This window comes from Armigeres subalbatus, chromosome 2 (genome assembly GCF_024139115.2).
Source record: "Armigeres subalbatus isolate Guangzhou_Male chromosome 2, GZ_Asu_2, whole genome shotgun sequence".
In the NCBI taxonomy this organism is placed as follows: domain Eukaryota; kingdom Metazoa; phylum Arthropoda; class Insecta; order Diptera; family Culicidae; genus Armigeres; species Armigeres subalbatus.
The window spans coordinates 242,082,487-242,100,696 of NC_085140.1; the positions used below are offsets into that span (position 1 = coordinate 242,082,487).

Consider the following 18,210-nt stretch of genomic DNA (forward strand, 5'->3'; position numbering starts at 1 on the left):
AGCTTTTGATTACAAAGTATTATGATAAGCAGTAAATGGTTTCAAAGAGATTTAAATAAAATCGGCATGGTATCCAAACGTAGACCATATTTTCACATTTTCAAAAAACCCCGCCCGTTAGTAGACTTTTATAGACTTATCCGAACCCCCCAAGAATCTCTCTTAATTATCCCAATGAATTTTCTTTCCATAGATTTTTCCTTGGAAATTTCAGAAAGCTTTCTTTAGAAATGCCAAAGAGTTTTCCGTTGAAATTGCAAATGATTGCCAGTGAAAATTTTGAAGAATTTCTTGTGATCAATATTTCCATAGAAGTTGCTGTGGAAATTTTCCCATAGATGCTCCAAAGAATTTTAAGTGGAAACACCGAAAAAAAATTCCAATAGGTTTTTTTTAGAAAACTTAGAAGAGTTTTCCTGCAGAATTTCCTGGGGAAATCCAGGATAGTTCTACGCCGAAATTCAGGCTATTACTTTAGTGAAATTTATCAGATAAATTTTTAGATTTTTGTAGAGTTGGATAATGAGGAAGGTAATCGTTGGGTCAGGATTTGCCTGTAGCTGGCTATGTAACCGTGGTAGATCTTACCCCGTAACACACCACGTAAAGGTGTCAACCCAGCATTACGGGTCATGGTTCTCTCAGCTCATGCTCTTGAAATATTACTATAAAAAGCACGTGGTTTCCAAGATGGCCGATTTGTGGCTTTGTTGTATAACCACCTCAAGAGAGCTTCAGCTTGTAGAAATTCAAAAGATTCTTCCGATTAGAGCATTAGTGATTAATCAACAGTTTTATCATTATTCAATAATCATAATAACCCAAAAATTATAATTTAAGGTGATTCAACAATCAGTCCTGTGGTGAATTTTAAATTCATCTCATGCTTTTCCCCTCCCATCTTCAATAGGTAAAATAAGACATAATACTTTTCATACAGTGCTGAAGTCGGAAACTCTCTATCCGGCCTAAACGTATACAACAGTGGGCATTACTGATAACAGATCTACTACAAGGACGACTCGACTGTCCTTCTCTTCTGGAACAAATTAACTACCACGTGCAACCCCGATCCCTTAGGAATAGTTCGATGTTCAGGGCTCCTATGCATCGAACGAACTACGGTATGTTCGTTGCTATCGGCGGTCTTCAAAGACTATTCAACAGAGTTGCATCTCTTTTTGATTTTAACTTGTCCCGTCAACTAATTCGCGAAAGGTCTTTTTTTAGGAATAGTTGATAATGATACTTGACCATATAATGTAATTTCGCATTTTGTAATTAATTATAAGTAAGCATCATTGGGGCCAATACAGCCTGTTGATGTATCATAATGTATCATAAAACAAATAAAAACAGTGGGGACAGTACAAAGAATCCCTCACTTCCTACAATAGAGAAAATCGTAGCTCTAAAAGCATAAGTTGGAGGCACACTTGTGAAAATATTGAAAGTACTCCAGTAGAAAGTCCTTGCTAAAGATCACACAATTGGTACTATTAAAAAAGATGACGGGTCTTTACCAAGACAACTTATGAAACATTAGAAGTAATGATGCAAACATCAATTCACATGAGGGCCAGAATGTATCTGTTACGCAAACTAGTTTAAATTGACCCAGGCGAAATATTCAACAAACGAATAAAGTCATTGGGATGAATGCACCAGGAGCAATGCTAGCATTCTAGCCAATGAAATATTTACTGAACAGAAAGTTGAATGGCCGATTGATTCATTTGAACCCTCCAGGTAGGGATGGAATTTTTTCTGTACTATTACAGAAAGAAAAAGTAATCTTAACATCCGGTCTAACTAATATTTTCTAATCGAGCTTAATATTAGGCTATATTCCGACTGCATGGTGGGGAGTGCGTGTCATATTTATTCCAAAAGCTAATAAGAAGGACAAATCATCCCCAACATCCTTCAGACCAATTAGCTTATCGCCCATTATACTAAACATAATAGAAAAACTATTGCGCAGATTCCGCCTTATTAGACTCCTGCGCGAAATTTATTTGCGTGAGTATTTTCCCCGTGTCATTCACACAAATGAAATTACACTGTTTGCTGTCTTTCGAGTAAACAAAAACACGCGTGTTCGATAAATAACAACAACAAAAAAACAATTACAAAGATAGTTTGAATGTATTGGCGTGCACGCTAAAAATTCGAAGCAAAACGAAGTTGCGCCAGAGTCTAAAAATTGCTGCAACGGGCAATAATAGATGAGCATATAAAATCATCTTATTTAACGCATACTCCTCTGAGCAAAAATCAGTTTGCATATCAGGAGGGTAAATCTTCAGTAACAGCGCTTCACAAGTTACTTACAAAGTTGGAAAGATCTTTTGAAGCAAAAGAAATTTCACTTGCAGCGTTCCTTGACATTGAAGAAGCATTCGATTACACATCTCACAGTTCAATGAAGAATGCTATGTTGAAACGAGGATTCGATGTATGCAATTTTGGCTAGATTGGCGAGATGTTATCAGTGTTATTAGTGTAAGAGCAGTAAAAGGGTGTCTTCAAGGAGGCGTACTATCACCTCTTTTGGTGTCTTATATCGTTGACGATCTTCTCAAACAACTGGAAGCTCGAGGCTTCGAAATAATCGGCTTCGCGGATAATATAGTTATATTGGTGAGAGAAAAATATGACTGTGTTTTTTCTAATCGAATGCAAATTGCTCTAAACTTCATTACTTTATGGTGTGAAAAAGAAGGATTAAACATAAATCCTTCAAAGGCCACATTAGTGGCGTTTACAAGGAGAAGAATTAATTCTTTTCCTACTTTGAAATTGAAAGGAGCAGATTTGAAACTTTCAAACTCACTCAAGCATCTTGGCGTTCGATTTGACAGTAAGCTGAATTGGAACTTACATCTTGAAGAAGCATTAAGCAAAGCTACAAATGCTTTATGGATAAGTAAGGCGACGTTCGGTGAAAAGTGGGGACTAAAGCCAAAAATGATTCAATGAATTTATACGGCGATTGTGAAACACAGAATATCATACGCCGCGTTAGTATGATGGCCAAAAACAAAAGAAAGGGTGGTACAGAAAAAGTTGGAAAAAGTTGTAGCTACTCTTTCAATAACTGGTGCGATGAGAAGCACGCCGAACACAGCACTAGACGCTTTGCTCCACGTGCTACCATTGGATCAATTTATTCAATTAGAAGCAGAGAAGAGTGCTTTGAAGATCAAAAGAGATTCAAACCTCTTCTAAGGTGACTTAACCATCTTAGTATTCTAAGCAAAATAAGTATCAACTCACTGATCACAAACAACGATGATTGGATGAGGAGAAGATACAACTTTTATCGATATTTTGATGTAATTAATCTTGAGTGAAGCATATGGACATTTGGTGGATCAAATCTTCGTTCAGAATCTATTGTGTTTTACACCGATGGTTCAAAGCTAAACAATCAAGTTAAAGCAGGCGTGACTGGCCCAGGGACGAATATTTCGATTCCCATGGGAAAGTGGCCAACTGTTTTTCAAGCTGAAGTTCAGGCTATTCTTAAATGCTCTAATTTATGCTTACGCTGAAGTTACAGGCATTCAAATATTTGCATAATGTCTGATAGTCAAGCAGCATTGAATGCTCTGAAATCAGCAAGATGCACATCTAAACTCGTTTGGGAATGCGTTCAGTCACTGCAAACCTTGGGTAGTCGTGACAAAGCGAACCTGTTTTGGGTTCCTGGTCATTGTGGCATTGAAGGCAATGAACGAGCTGATATGCTGGCAATACTTGGTTCATCTCGACAATTCATAGTTCCCGAACCATGTCGATTCTCGACGATTTTCATTTTCTTCCAGCAATAAGCTAAAAATGATCTCATATTTAAGAAAAACTGGTAAAATAATAGGCTTTGTTCTAGAAATTTGAAAATCAAAACTCACTTGTGTTACCCCATCTTGTTATTTATTCGCATAACAGTCACATTCCAGATTTTGGTAAACTTTTTCACAAAAAAAATAAATATAATTATGGTCCATTTTATAGTTCCATACCCAAGTAACAATTTTCATGCTTGTTAGATTTATTTAATTCTTATAGCGGATTTATGACGGCAGTCACCATGGCTAGTTGCTCAGATTTATTGACGATCTTACTGCTGTCAATAAACCTCTAATAAATCTGCTCGAAAAGCTTCAAACGTCAAATGCCGACTGGTCTTGTTAGCAGCTCTACAGTTGCAACGAAGAGCATGATGAGCCCAATTTTCAAAGCTTGATCAAAGCCATAATTTTGGGCCGTAATGTGGTCAAATGAATAACCCCAATAAGAATATTTACATTGCAAAGGGTTTATAACGGTGTTTAATAAGAGCAACATTTTTCTGATCGAAATCTATGATGGCCATATTGGAAATGGAGAACCATCTTCAAGTCAGTGAAATTTATTACTGGAATTTATGATTAGACGGTGTTTTCGCCGCAAAAGGCACGTTTTTGGTAAAAGATATAAAAAACAAACATATTTGGTTGTAATATCAATTAATTTAGTGAAGATTTACGTTATTGATGTAATAATAATTTTAAATTCATTGCCCAAAACTATACTATTTTGCGGGCGCGTAGTGCTTAATCTCATTTTTGCTCTAACTTTCACCATGAAATCGAGCGCGCACCTCATTTCCATGAAAGTACATTGGGAAAAAACTTGTATTATTTTGTAGTCATCCTCATCATGATTTTCATCAACACTTTTGTTTGTTATTATTTGTTTGCAAGATTTTGTTTCTCTTTTTAAAGCAACATTTTTAACAGCTGCCGCAGCCAAATTCCCTTTTTTGCGGGCGGTTTGAAACGGATTTTTATATACTCTTATAAGAGGTTTATAGTGGTAATCTAGAGAGGGCCATTTGGACATATCTTACTCTTATAGTGGTCATCAGAAGGTAATCCTGTAGTAATGGGTTTTATTGTCAGTTCTTGTAAGTCGATCTTGAAAACCATTCCTAGAGCGGAATAAAACTTGAAATGTTACTTGGGATAGCATACATTGCAGATACAGAATATTGTGCCAAATTTTCAGAAAGTTTGCTGGTTTTATTAATTTATTAGAATTTTTTGTATTTGTCCATGTAAAACGAATTTGAAAAATTCAACGGCGTATTACTCAAGTTGAAGAAAACTGACATGGGACGCTTATGCTTATGTACCAGTTGTGGCACTATTCTTAGTTTTGGTTCCAATTATGGAAAATCCAATTGTTTTCTTATGGGATTGGCCATAATGGGACCACTAGTGCCACAACTGGTGCAAAGGATGACCAAAAATAAGAAAAATCGTTTTTTACAATTATGGTTTGTTTGATTTGGAGAAAATTAAAGTTGTTATCGTGTCATATAAATATGGTTCACTGATCAGAAGCGTTTTGTGGTGATGTCCTGTACCACTGTGCCGTGTATAATGCACTAGTGCGACAACTGCTGCTATAGCCACGACTGGTACATCTACCTTATATTGTGTATCCGGAATAAATTTATACCGCTTTTTATACCGAAGTTGGATTTTTCTCCAGATACAGGCAACTTTCCCAACTTCGGAAGTAGTGCGCTGGATTCGCCTAAAGATGCGCTAAACAACGCATCAATTAGTTTGACAAATAAAACTTCGGAAGAAAGTTCGGTTCGGAAGTCCCGACTTCCGAATTCTAACTTGGTGCTACGCCGACAATATTATTTTACACAAACGGAAAAAATAATCTTTTTATATGATGTGTTGCTTTGCGGCTAAAAAAATTGTACCCTGTTGTGGGCTACTATTTAGAAATGGAAAAAAAATAAAATATAAATAAATAAAATACTCATGAATTGATGAAAAAAAAAACGTTTATATATTGAGCGATTCCAAGCAACTGCATCAAAATTTAACAAAATTTTTAATTCATGATTTTCTATTGAGTTAAAACTTTGCACAGTTTTTCAATTTCATCTAAATAGTCATTTTTCGATATCAAATCTTTTTATTGAGTCACGACTAACTTTTCAAAAGGGTGTATGTGAAAATGGTTCAAAAATATTCAAAGAGCTGCACAGCAAAAACGGAATGTTCGATTGTTATGATTTTTTCAGCAAAGTTAGACAACTAAATGGTGATTCTTAAAAAAATGTAAACCGTAAATTTTTTTTTTTTTTGCTTTAGGAAATATCATTTTTGTCACAAAAACTCAAATATCTCAAAACCCTATCGTTTTACGAACGTAATTTTTTTAGGGAAAACTGTCCATTATGTATATTAGCTATCTACCATAAAAATTTGATGATGGTAAACTAATTTGACATTTTGACATTTCAAACATTTCACAATTTTCACACATAGTAAACAAAAAAAAATTCCGTATATTTTTTTTCAAGAATCGCAGTTTGATGCTGATTTTATTGTTAAGGGCCTTGCGTGAGTTAAACAAGTTGTTTTTATGATATTCCTTATTTATGTATTCATCGATATTATGTATATTATATGTATAAATAAATCAAAATGAATTAACAGATCACAAAATAATCTTAGATTTGACATTTAATATCAGCACCAGAATATTTTTTTGCAGGGAATGATCGATGAGTCTCTCTACTCGATCTATCATATTATCCTAATTATTAAATTAAATGTGGCATTTACACAATGTTGTTATAGAAACTCTAAGAGTTTTGGGTTTGAATTTCGGTATGGGTTATGATATCATGAAAACAGTTTATTAATACTTATTTTTTATTTATTTTTCATTCAATTTTTTTTACAATATCGAACACTTTTGAATTATTATCAGCACAGTTTGAGTATAGTTTTGCTTTAATTTTATTTTCCGACAATGGAATGAAACAGTTAAATTTTTGGGTTCCTTGGATCGTTTTTGCATTATTATATTGCTCGCTGAGCTCTGAAGCCTTTATTTCGTACTCTTCAGTAGTAATAAAACAAAATGATAATTTGGTTAAATCTTTTTTTTCTACGATTCGCCCAATCAAAAAGTTCTTTCGCAGTTTTAATTGGATGCTCACGTTCTTTGGCTAAACTTGTTCGTGTGGCCATGCGCTATGATGGTACGGTGGCAAGGCTCTCAGCACTTGATACTTCTGGTAATTCCTCAGTTGTTGTCGGTACATCTGGCAATTCCTCAGTTGTTGTCGTTTTCGAACTTCCTGCGCTATGCTCAACCGATGATCAGATTGCTATTTTGTCAACCTTTAGACGACAGGACGTGCAAATGCGTAAATTTGTATTCAATGTGGACATTGGAGCATAACCAGTCGCTTTCAGTTTATCTATGGTGCTTTCGGTGAGATTTCGTAACGCTTTTGAACACTTTTTTCCATCAAACGGCCTACAACAGTTGAGAAAGCGGCTACTCATGTTGTTCGTTATATTCTTTATATTCTTTGCTCTTTTGTCAACGTTTAGACGACAGGACGTGCAAATGCGTAAATTTGTATTCAATGTGGACATTGGAGCATAACCAGTCGCTTTCAGTTTAGCTATGGTGCTTTCGGTGAGATTTCGTAACTCTTTTGAACACTTTTTTCCATCAAACGGCCTACAACAGTTGAGAAAGCGGCTACTCATGTTGTTCGCTATATTCCAATAAACAAAATCACTTTTAAGTTTTTACTGACTAGTTTGGTGTCATTTGCTTGACTGAACAAAAAAATTACCATAAGATGTTTAACAACCTTAGTGGTAGTAATTTTTTTGCTTTTTCGTGAGCATTGTCATGGTATGTACCTATCATGCATCTGTTGTTGTTGAAGATACCCGTTTCCTCCCGATCATAAAGTATATTCTCTAAGAGGTATATTTTTTGCAGGTAAACTATAGACGTATACGTGTATATAAATCTTTGATTTTGCAGCTTTTGTCCTAAAAATAACATTTCTGATATGTTTCTTATTATCAACAGGTTTCAAAACTATTAAAAGAATTTTTCGCCAGTCACGTACAATGACAATTATGACATTATCAATACTTTTGATCACAACACTGGATCGTGTCTAAGTTTCTTATAGATCAAGTTATAGATGCTATAAATAATTAAATCAAAATATCATGAAAACAACTTGTTTAAATCACGCAAAGCCCTTAACAATAAAATCTGCATCAAACTGCAATTCTCGAAATAACTTACACGAAAAAAAAAATTTTTTTTTGCTGCATGTGAAAATTGTGAAATGTTTGAAATGTCATAACTTTTTTGTTTATTAGTTTACCATCACCAAATTTTTATGGTAGATAGCCAATATAATGGACCGTTTTCCCTAAAAAAATACGTTCGTAAAAAGATAGGGTTTTGAGATAATTGAGTTTTTGTGACAAAAGGTTAAAGGTAAAAAAACTTTTTTTTACTGTGCACATTTTCTTATCATTTAGTTGTCTAACTTTGCTGAAAAAATCATAACAATCGAACATTCCGTTTTTGTTGTGCAGCTTTTTAAACATTTTTGAACCATTTTCACATACACCCTTTTGAAAAGTTAGCCGTGACTCAATATGAAGATTTGATATCGAAAAATGACGATTTAGATGAAATTGAAAAACTGTGCAAAGTTTAAGATATTTTCGAAATGGTCGCTCAGGATCGACTGGCATGCCTCCGTGGAATGCCATTGTAGAAGTCTTCAGTGGCAAACATTTTTGTTTTGTTCAGCAAATTTGCGCGACACCAGCATTTCACTGGAATTTGATAACACATAACAAAATACACTTAATGTTATATAGCTCATCATCCGAATGCGACATTGAATCAGCATTTTTATCCAATTTTAATATAGGCCGAATAATTGTATAAATGCTTAAAAGCCAATATCATAAAAAGAGTTACGAGAACTGGCTAAATCAGCAACATGAATCCATACTCCTGTGTTAACAAATAAATGGCAAAACCCATATTTTCATGCATTCAACCATGTACAATTTCGTTTGTTTCTTAGTGATGAACTTATTATAATAATAAAAAATCACTCAAATAAAGGAAAAAAATCGTTAGTTTTGCCAAGGATATTAATACTAAAGACACACTGGTGGTACAAGTACCACGGTTATATACCCTAGTACATATTGTACCATGGTTTTCCACGTTGTACCAGCATGGTACAAGGTGACTATAGATAGTAGAATCTATAGATGAGCGAAAGCATGGCTGAGTCAATTTTTTTGCCCGTGCACACGCGCATATGACGTCACAGCCCTTAACGTTTCCATTGAAATCGTGACGTCATGCTCGTTTGGAGACACGTTTGACAGTTCGTTTGGAGACAGAGGATTTATCTTCGCTCATCTATATATTCCACTATCTATAAAGGTGACACACTAGTGGTACAACTTGTACCATGGTACGAATACCACCAGTGTGCCATTGGCGCATTGATGTTGCATGAAGAAAAAGAAGTAGAAAGATGATAATCGAAAAAATCTCCATGGGAAACCATACGGAGAAGTTTTTAAAACTCTTCTCAAAAATTCTAAAGGCAATTTAATTAAAAACGGGGTTGGACTTTTCTTATACTATGTTTTAAGTATAATATTAGAAAATAAAATTTCGAATAGAAATATTGTGTTTATTATACAGTAGAAGAAAAGTCCAACCCCGTACTGCTTACCGTTTTTGATTAAATTGCTTCTAGAATTTTTGAGAAGAGTTTTAAAACCTTCTCCGTATGGTTCCCCGTGGAGATTTTTTCGATTATCATCTTTTTGCTTCTTCTTCTTCATGCAACATCAAAGCGCCAATTAGTATAAGACAGTCTGCGCCTTGACTTCACAACTTTGTATTCTTTGTCAGAATATAGGGTTTCTCACCCCATTCCCGGCCTAACATGCGCACGACTGCATTATTTAATGGATATTTATGACTAGGGGCAACTTTTCTGAATTTTGTGGGTCGTGTAATATTGCGATGGGGTTCACCTCTGCTTCAAAAATAGTTATTCTTGCTAAATACCGCTTGAAAAAGCTTTTATTTGATTTAAATTAACATGGTGCAGCACTCATTTCAGTCATAGGCGATTGCTTATCCGGCATACCCAAAATCTCCTCGGCATACGCAATATTTTACTCAATCTCTCAACATCTTACTCTCATTCTCTCTCTCGGGACGGTAGAAAATGCGACGTAAACAAAATATGCACGTTCCACGACAACAAGATGCCAGATGGTATTATTCATAATCATTTTTATTTGGTTGAGAAGATATATTTACTCATCCAAATTTCTTCCAAACACTTAAAAACAATAACTTTTCCACCTTTTGAAATCGAGAGAATTATAAATAACATGATAGCGTCAACGTATTAGACAGTTTTCCTATTAACGATGAAGGATTATCTTCATACTAAAATAAGACTTATGGCCTTTTGGCAGCACTGTACAGCTAGAAGTTCTTGGGCCGAGGTGATTTTTTGTTCGGTTTGTGGATACATTTTTAAATGTATTCCAATATGTTTATATAAAATCTAGTGATACGAACAATTACAAAAGATTGAAGTGCGTGAGTTTAGCATTATTGTGTGGTGATAAACTGCCTGAAGCAATGGTTGTATCGAGCACTGTGACGATTTTCAGGTAGGTGTTTATTTGATGATACCGTTTTGTAAAAGTGGAAAGAATCACTCCGGCTCAGTGGTGTTGCAACGAAGAGCAAAAGTTTGAAATCTACATTTTTATTTTCTATAATTGGATCGATTAGGAGTGAAATAAATGGTTGAAAAATATTGAGTATTGTGCGAAATAAATAGGAGACTTTTTTAAAATGATCAATCATAAACCTACGGCTACTAAACAGTATAAATCATTAGCTTTCTGTGCAGTGAGCCGGGAATGGGGTCCATAGGCCCAAGTAGTGATTTACCCTACCTGGAACATCGCCATCTGCTCGAGAACAATGTTTCTTAGTTTGTGGTGAAAAACATCTCTGACTCACTCCTCTTTTCTCTAGAATGAACATGGAAATAGAGATGTCGCAAATTAATCGATTACTTCGATTAATCGATTCATCGTTGTGATAATCGATTAATTTTGAATCGATTATTACCCAACGATTAATCGATTCAATAATCGAGAGGAATCGTGAGTAATCGATTAGTTACTAATCGATTAATCAGAATTTTACGACATCATAAGGATGTCGAAAATTAATTGATTATTTCGATTAATCGATTCATCGTTGTGATAATCGATTAATTTTGAATCGATTACTATACAATGATTAATCGATTCAATAATCGACAAGAATCAAGAGTAATCGATTAGTAACTAATCGATTAATCGGGATTTTACGACATCTCTACATGGAAAATAAACGAAAATCTGCTTTCTTGATTTTTTTTCGTTTCTTCATTTTTACCTCTTACTCAAATTCGCGATAATTTGTGGTGAGCAATTTCAATAAATTGTGTTTTGACGGGAGTAATAAGGCAAAGACAAAGGTGCTGTTTGAACGAGATGGCGCCACAACATTTAAAGTAAAATGAATTTCCTTGTATGGACAATTCATCCGTTCTCATTAACCACGCATCGCATCAATATGAAACCTAGGTCAAAAAGCAACAAATAATTTTTAGATTTTTTGTTCCCACGACTTGTTTTACAGTTCTAAACAATAAAAGAGATTTCATTGTACCTCCATACTAAATTCTAGCTGTATACTTTCAATTTCTTCAAGACTGTTCTCCACCTCGTGTGTGTGGAAGGAACATTGAAAGCTTACGATATCGAACAGCAGATGTCACTAGTGTATATGCAATATTACATTGATACAAACACGCAGCAACGCCTGATAATGGAAATATTGCAATTATACCATCAGGTGTAGTGGCTGTTGTTAAAATGTTTTGAAAGGGCTTCAAGCGGAATTTTTGCTAGAATGCAACTGACGACCTCCTATTAAAAAAGAACGATTCCAAGCATGGAAAATATGGAGATTGTAAGTAAAAATATGGTATAAATTTATCGTCTTATGAGTTTTTGCTTGTTTTTCATCGCTTTTGTTTCTTTTTCTTTTTCTCGTTCCAGAGAGCGAGTAATGGCGCTTAAACCTAGGCCTATTGTACACTGATGTACATAAGTATTCGTCATGTTTTCATATTAATCAATCTGAATTTATGCGAATACTTTTGCCCATCAGTGTATAAACTAGGGCACTAGACTAAAAACTGTGTCCCATCCCAAGACGTCGAGGACCCAAGGAGTGTACATTAATCTTCTTAGCAAAGTCACTCCCAACGATTCGTCAATCATCTTTCCCCCTGAATGTGAAACGGTTGTTACGGCTGTCCTCGTTTCATCCTTTCGTAGATTCAAAACTCTTCGTTGATCATGTTATTTCTTCTTCTTCTTACTAGCATTACATCCCTACACTGGGACAGAGCCGCCTCGCAGCTTAGTGTTCATTAAGCACTTCCACAGTTATTAACTGCGAGGTTTCTAAGCCAGGTTACCATTTTTGCATTCGTATATCATGAGGCTAGCACAATGATACTTTTATGCCCAGACCGGCACCGGGAATCGAACCCAGCCACCGCGCGTCTGGCATTTGTAGCCGCGCGTCTTACCGCACGGCTAAGGAGGGCCCACGATCATATTATCCAGCTTTTCGCGTACGGTAATGGCGGCTCTGTGGTTTTAGAAGTGTATCCGTCCCTGTACCTCTTTGACATCTGACTTGGGTTTGACATTTCGATTACCCTCTTCCCTCATCCTGGAACAGGAGGAAAACGGAATGTCAAACCCAAGCCAGATGTCAAAGAAGTACAGGGACGGATACACTTTTAAACCCATAGAGCCGCCATTATCGTGCGCGAAAAGCTGGATTCATTACTAAATAATCTGATTACCGGGGAGTTATGGATTGTCTCCCAAATTCAAGCCTGATGGGCCTGGCCGTTTTAATACTTGTGTCATATTTATGATCTGCTGCAAATATTTATGCAGACAAGAAAATGCTCGGAAATACAACCGACATTTCCAGGATGCTTTTCAATACTGGCTGTGCATGTGCTAAGACAAGACATAACAAAATACACTTAAATAATGTACTAGGGGAACTGTTCCGTTTTCCATCTCACTGTACATATATTCATCTCATCGCGAAACAAAGAAATTCCGCACCAATTTCGTTGCTTCTTTTTGCTAACATGCATGCTCACTGCTGAAAAAAATCCCAAAAATAATAAACAAACAAAATGCCTTTTCATTGCTTTGTTTTTCGTGAGACCAATATCGGAGCTATGAGATGAAGTCCAGGAGCAGTAACCCTAAATAATAAAGTATGACACTCGCCTCTTTCCAATGTTTTGCTTCAATTCATCGCACTTGAAAAATGACACAAAATGAAAACCATCAATCATAATTATAAGACCACCTTTTAGGTAGTTCGATCGATTGAGTCTTGAAATATTAGAATGATTACGCCGCGAAAATTCGAGGAATTTTCCGAGGGTTTCCGGAGAATTTCCAGATATAATTTCACTATGAAATTCCGAAGAATTTACTGAGGAAAATTCAAATAATTCGCCAAGGGAATTTTGATGAATCTTCCTAGGAAATTATGAATAATTTGAAGACCAAATTTCGAAGAATCGTGTAAAACCTAGTGTTAAGCCACCTAGCAGTGATGATGCTTTTCTCATGCATTATGGAAGAAACAATCGATCTAATTAATATACTTTCGCTATAAACCCATGTCGCACACAACGATCACATAGGGCTTGAGAAACGCTGCTATGGAACAACAAAACCTATTAAATAGCCAGTCGTCACAACTGGTGTATCTCCTTTACTCATATAGCAAACGTCTTACGCCACAGGTAATAATGCCATTCGACCTTGACGGGCGAGCAACAGAACCAAGGGTAGTTCGATGCATCGTTTCACTTTTTTTTGCACACATTTGAGTTTCAGCAGGTATATGGAATTCAACACTCAGATGCATCTATTTATCCATCGTATTTTAAAATGACGGCATTCTTAGAAGTTTTTGTTCAAGAAAATTGATCACTTCTGCTTGAAAAATTGTTTGCTTTGTCATTAACATTACAAACAAGGATGTTATCGATCATTTAGTAATCTTCAAATGTTCTATGAGTTTCACTTGCAGTTTTCGATACAATAACAAGCCTTTACACCCGGTGGATTATCATATTTCTTATCTTATCATTTTCACTGTCTGTTGATAACAAAGTTTTCAGTCCAACAAATCTATATTTTCTATCCCACAAATCAATATTTATCATAACGAAATCTTCAAATGTTCTATGAGTTTCACTTGCAGTTTTCGATACAATAACAAGCCTTTACACCCGGTGGATTATCATATTTCTTATCTTATCATTTTCACTGTCTGTTGATAACAAAGTTTTCAGTCCAACAAATCTATATTTTCTATCCCACAAACCGGTAGAGTTGCGCTACAGGGGTAACAGGGTAATCACCGTGGAATTCATTAATTTATTTTGATTGGCTTTTTTCGGTGACGTTAAAATAAAAAAAAAAACATTTTTACGTTACACGTTTTGGCTCACTTTTCTTCAGCCATCTACGATTCAGACTTGTCCAAAATATTTAATTTACCCTACGGTTCCTTTTCGGCACTAAAATGTTTTTTCCTTAACATGGGCATCTGATCCCCAGTTCTCACGAATGCTTTGCACTTGTTTCACCTTCTTATACCTATTGGATTCAAAAAACTTCTGAGTTCAATGTATGTATTGGCCAGGGCTACACAATGATTTGCATGATTGATGGCATTGCGTTTAATTTTCGTTGTCACAAATTGCATTATACACTTAAAGAACATGACTAAGAATGTTGAATGAGAATTTGTTAATGTACCAAGTTATTTCAAACCCCCAAAGAATGAAGCATGAGTTCTCAAGGGACTAGAAATGTAATAAATGTGCAATCAGTTCCTTATTACTCACATTCTAATCAAACCAACCCCTATTTTATATTGATTTAAATTTTTCGTTTATCACTAAACTCACACACGACTACGACCGTCTTTGAAGATGTTTACAGTTCGTTTGCTGTGAACGAAGTAGAAGGGCCTCGTCCGATCGTTTGCATCCGCTGCAGTGCGATATGCGCTGGCAATCTAGTACTGCACATTTAGCAACGACAGGACAGCTGTCATTTTGAATATTGAGTTTCTTTCTCTGTCCATGGTAGGGCGCTGCTGCGGAGCGATAGCATTTGAAGCATAAATGACGTAAAAGCACAAAGCACAGACATTGAAGCTATTCTTGCTATGTGTAAAACATGCCTATTTGTTTTGAAATAACTCGGCATATGTCGCAATTGTTCTTCTTCTTCTTATTGGCATTACATCCTCACACTGGGACAGAGGCGCCTCGCTGCTTAGTGTTCATTAAGCACTTCCACAGTTATTAACTGCGAGGTTTCTAAGACAGGTTACCATTTTTGCATTCGTATATCACGATGATACTTGTATGCCCAGGGAAGTCGAGACAATTTCTAATCCAAAAATTCCCTAGACAGACACCGGGAATCGAACCCAGCCACCCTCAGCATGGTCTTGCTTTGTAGTCACGCGTCTTACCGCACGGCTAAGGAGCAATTGGGTCATAAAGCCCTACCTCGTTTATGGTTGCAAACGATAGTGCATCGGTCAAGAATCTGGTAAAAGTCTAAATCAGTAAAAATAATATTTTTATTAAATTAATGACTTCTACGTAACTACACGATTTACAATGATATGGAAATGCTAATATCATCTTCCAAACTCAGACGTACATGTTTATGATAGAATTAGAGGCGAAAGTATAGAATTGATAGTTCAGTTAGGATACGGCAGGCATGAAGAATGTTTTTATAGAAGTCGATTTGAAAGCGAGCGGAGGGCAATATTTGTGATGGCACATATCACACGACCTTCCTTCTGCCAAAGGAACACTACAAAGTTTTTTTCAGTGTAGTTAACGATCGATTTAGTTAATAACCATTATGGCGACTGCTGAAGTATTGTGTATTCGTTTATCTGGTTTATAGAAATCGTTAATTAAAATGTTGAATTTTAATAAAGGAATAAAGCTTATTTTAAGATAAGTTTGTAGACTTAAGCTTCCGTTCGTGTTTGTAGAAATTGTGTTTAAGAATCATCTTCTTTACAGGTCAGCATCTGCTCAAAAAATATATCAGACCTATTTGGATCCCCTGTGACATTTGAAATATCCGGTAATTCTCCATCGTAGTGGAGCAAGACGGCTACGGAAACAATATGTTTGATGAACTAGCCCACATTTTCCAACAAATTTCTGCCACTCCCGCCATTCCACTGCATTGCATTGCATAATCGAGGCTATTGAGTTAAGTTAAAACTATGAATAGTGTGTATAAAAATAAGTGTTTTTTTATTGCTGATTATTATATGTGTCCAATATAAACAAGAATACCGAACCATTTAGCGTATAGATGCAAAATTTACAAAACCAGCTGCGTTTCACAATGATCTCCTATTCAAAACAACAAGGTGCTTATGACTTTCTAACGCATTTCAAAAAATGTTTTTAATATGGGCCTGGGGCAAAAAGCGAGAATGTTTGTGTAAAATGACTCAATTGTATGTAAAATAATGGTGAACGCGTTGTTGTTTGTTGTTACCCTTCTTACACCCTAAGAAGGGTATTAAGATCACTTGAAAAATCGACTTTTTATCCGAGGCCCGGAGACCCAAGTCACATATACCAATCAATTCAGCTCGACGAGCTGAGCACATGTATGTATCTGTGTGTGCACGTGTGCGTGTGTGTGCGTTACAAAAAAATCATATCAAGTTCTCAGCCATCTGTGAACCGATTTTGTCAATCGGGCATTTAGTTTCAGAGAGTGCATTTTCAGAAAACTAATAAAATAATGTCACATAATGATGTGTATGTGATCCGATTTGCACGCTTACATTTTTATACGAAAGCTATTTCTTCGCGATAAAACCCATTAATTTTTTTGGCAATCAGATGTTGAGTTCCAGAGATATCTGTGAAATACGAACATAAAGCATTAGACGTATTTTGTTCACAACACTGGCAAAATAATGTGACGTAATGATCTCAGCTGTCTGTTGTCGTTTTGCATAATTTTCTCTTTAAACGAAAGCAGTGGCTTTGTCATTGAACCACCAAATATTTTTTTTTTTGCAATCGGATTTTCGGTTTCAGAGATATCTGTGAATTACGAACATGAGGCATATTTTTAGAAAACTAATAAAATATTGCCACATCAATATCTCAGCCACAGGCCTGGTAGCGGGTCACTTTTTTCGGGCTAGTCACTAAAAAGTCTCTTTTTTTGACCTCAAGTCACTAAAGTCAACTATTTTGAAACTATTGACTAAGATTTTTTTTTATAAAGTGTTACATAAATCCATCGGAAGATGCTTTGTGCATGGTGGAAATGACATTACGGATCTTGGAAAAATGACTCTGAAACATCACCAGCCATTTAACTCGCTGCTCTTATTGGCATTTCACCAGTAGCTAATTGAAGGTGTTTTACTTCACAATTTATAAATTGGTATACAGTTATGCAAGCAAGAGACCTGTCGGTTTCGAATTTTTTTAGACTCAAACTTTATGCAGTATGGGAAGGTGGGGAGACTTGATTCCTTGGGAGACTTGATTCTCCTCTGTTTTACCAAGAACTAAACTGCCCATGATCGCATGTTTGTAACACTCGCATTTTGTTCCTGTCTCACTAAAAATTCCAAAAACATCCGTGAAACCTATGATAAATCGTAGAGTTCTCTGCATCTTTCTTAAGTAGGTGTTCAGCTAATCCAATGATCGTAATTTTCACTCATTCTCACGAGAAGAGAATGCTCATTCATGCAGATTTTCGCCGACAAATAATTCTCAGGAAAAAAAACAGGTTTGCCCTTATCACGGAATCCAAATTTCAAAGTACTGCCATTACGCCTGCTGCGACGCAGCCAATCTGAAATTATAAAAATGACAGTTGTGCATTGCTTCCATATCGAGTGGTGTGCCCTTGAAAACGCGAGTACTTTCAAATTTTGATTTCGTGAGGAGTGTCCTTAAGAGTGATAACCATATTTCGCTCACTTCCACTGGCGTAAAATTTGATTTGCTTGACGACTACTCATAGTTTTGAGTTGTCTTGCTTTTTATTGATTTTGATTAAATTTTCCGTGGGGTTAAAAGAGAGGGCAATAATTTTACTTAGTTTC

The 18,210-nt window shown here is 35.8% G+C and overlaps 1 protein-coding gene across 1 annotated transcript in view; it reads right to left on the reverse strand.

The window, feature by feature from the left end:
- The window catches only part of LOC134209638 (uncharacterized), a 93,780-nt gene that overhangs the window by 3,098 nt on the left and 72,472 nt on the right, over positions 1–18,210 (reverse strand). The window lies entirely within an intron of this gene.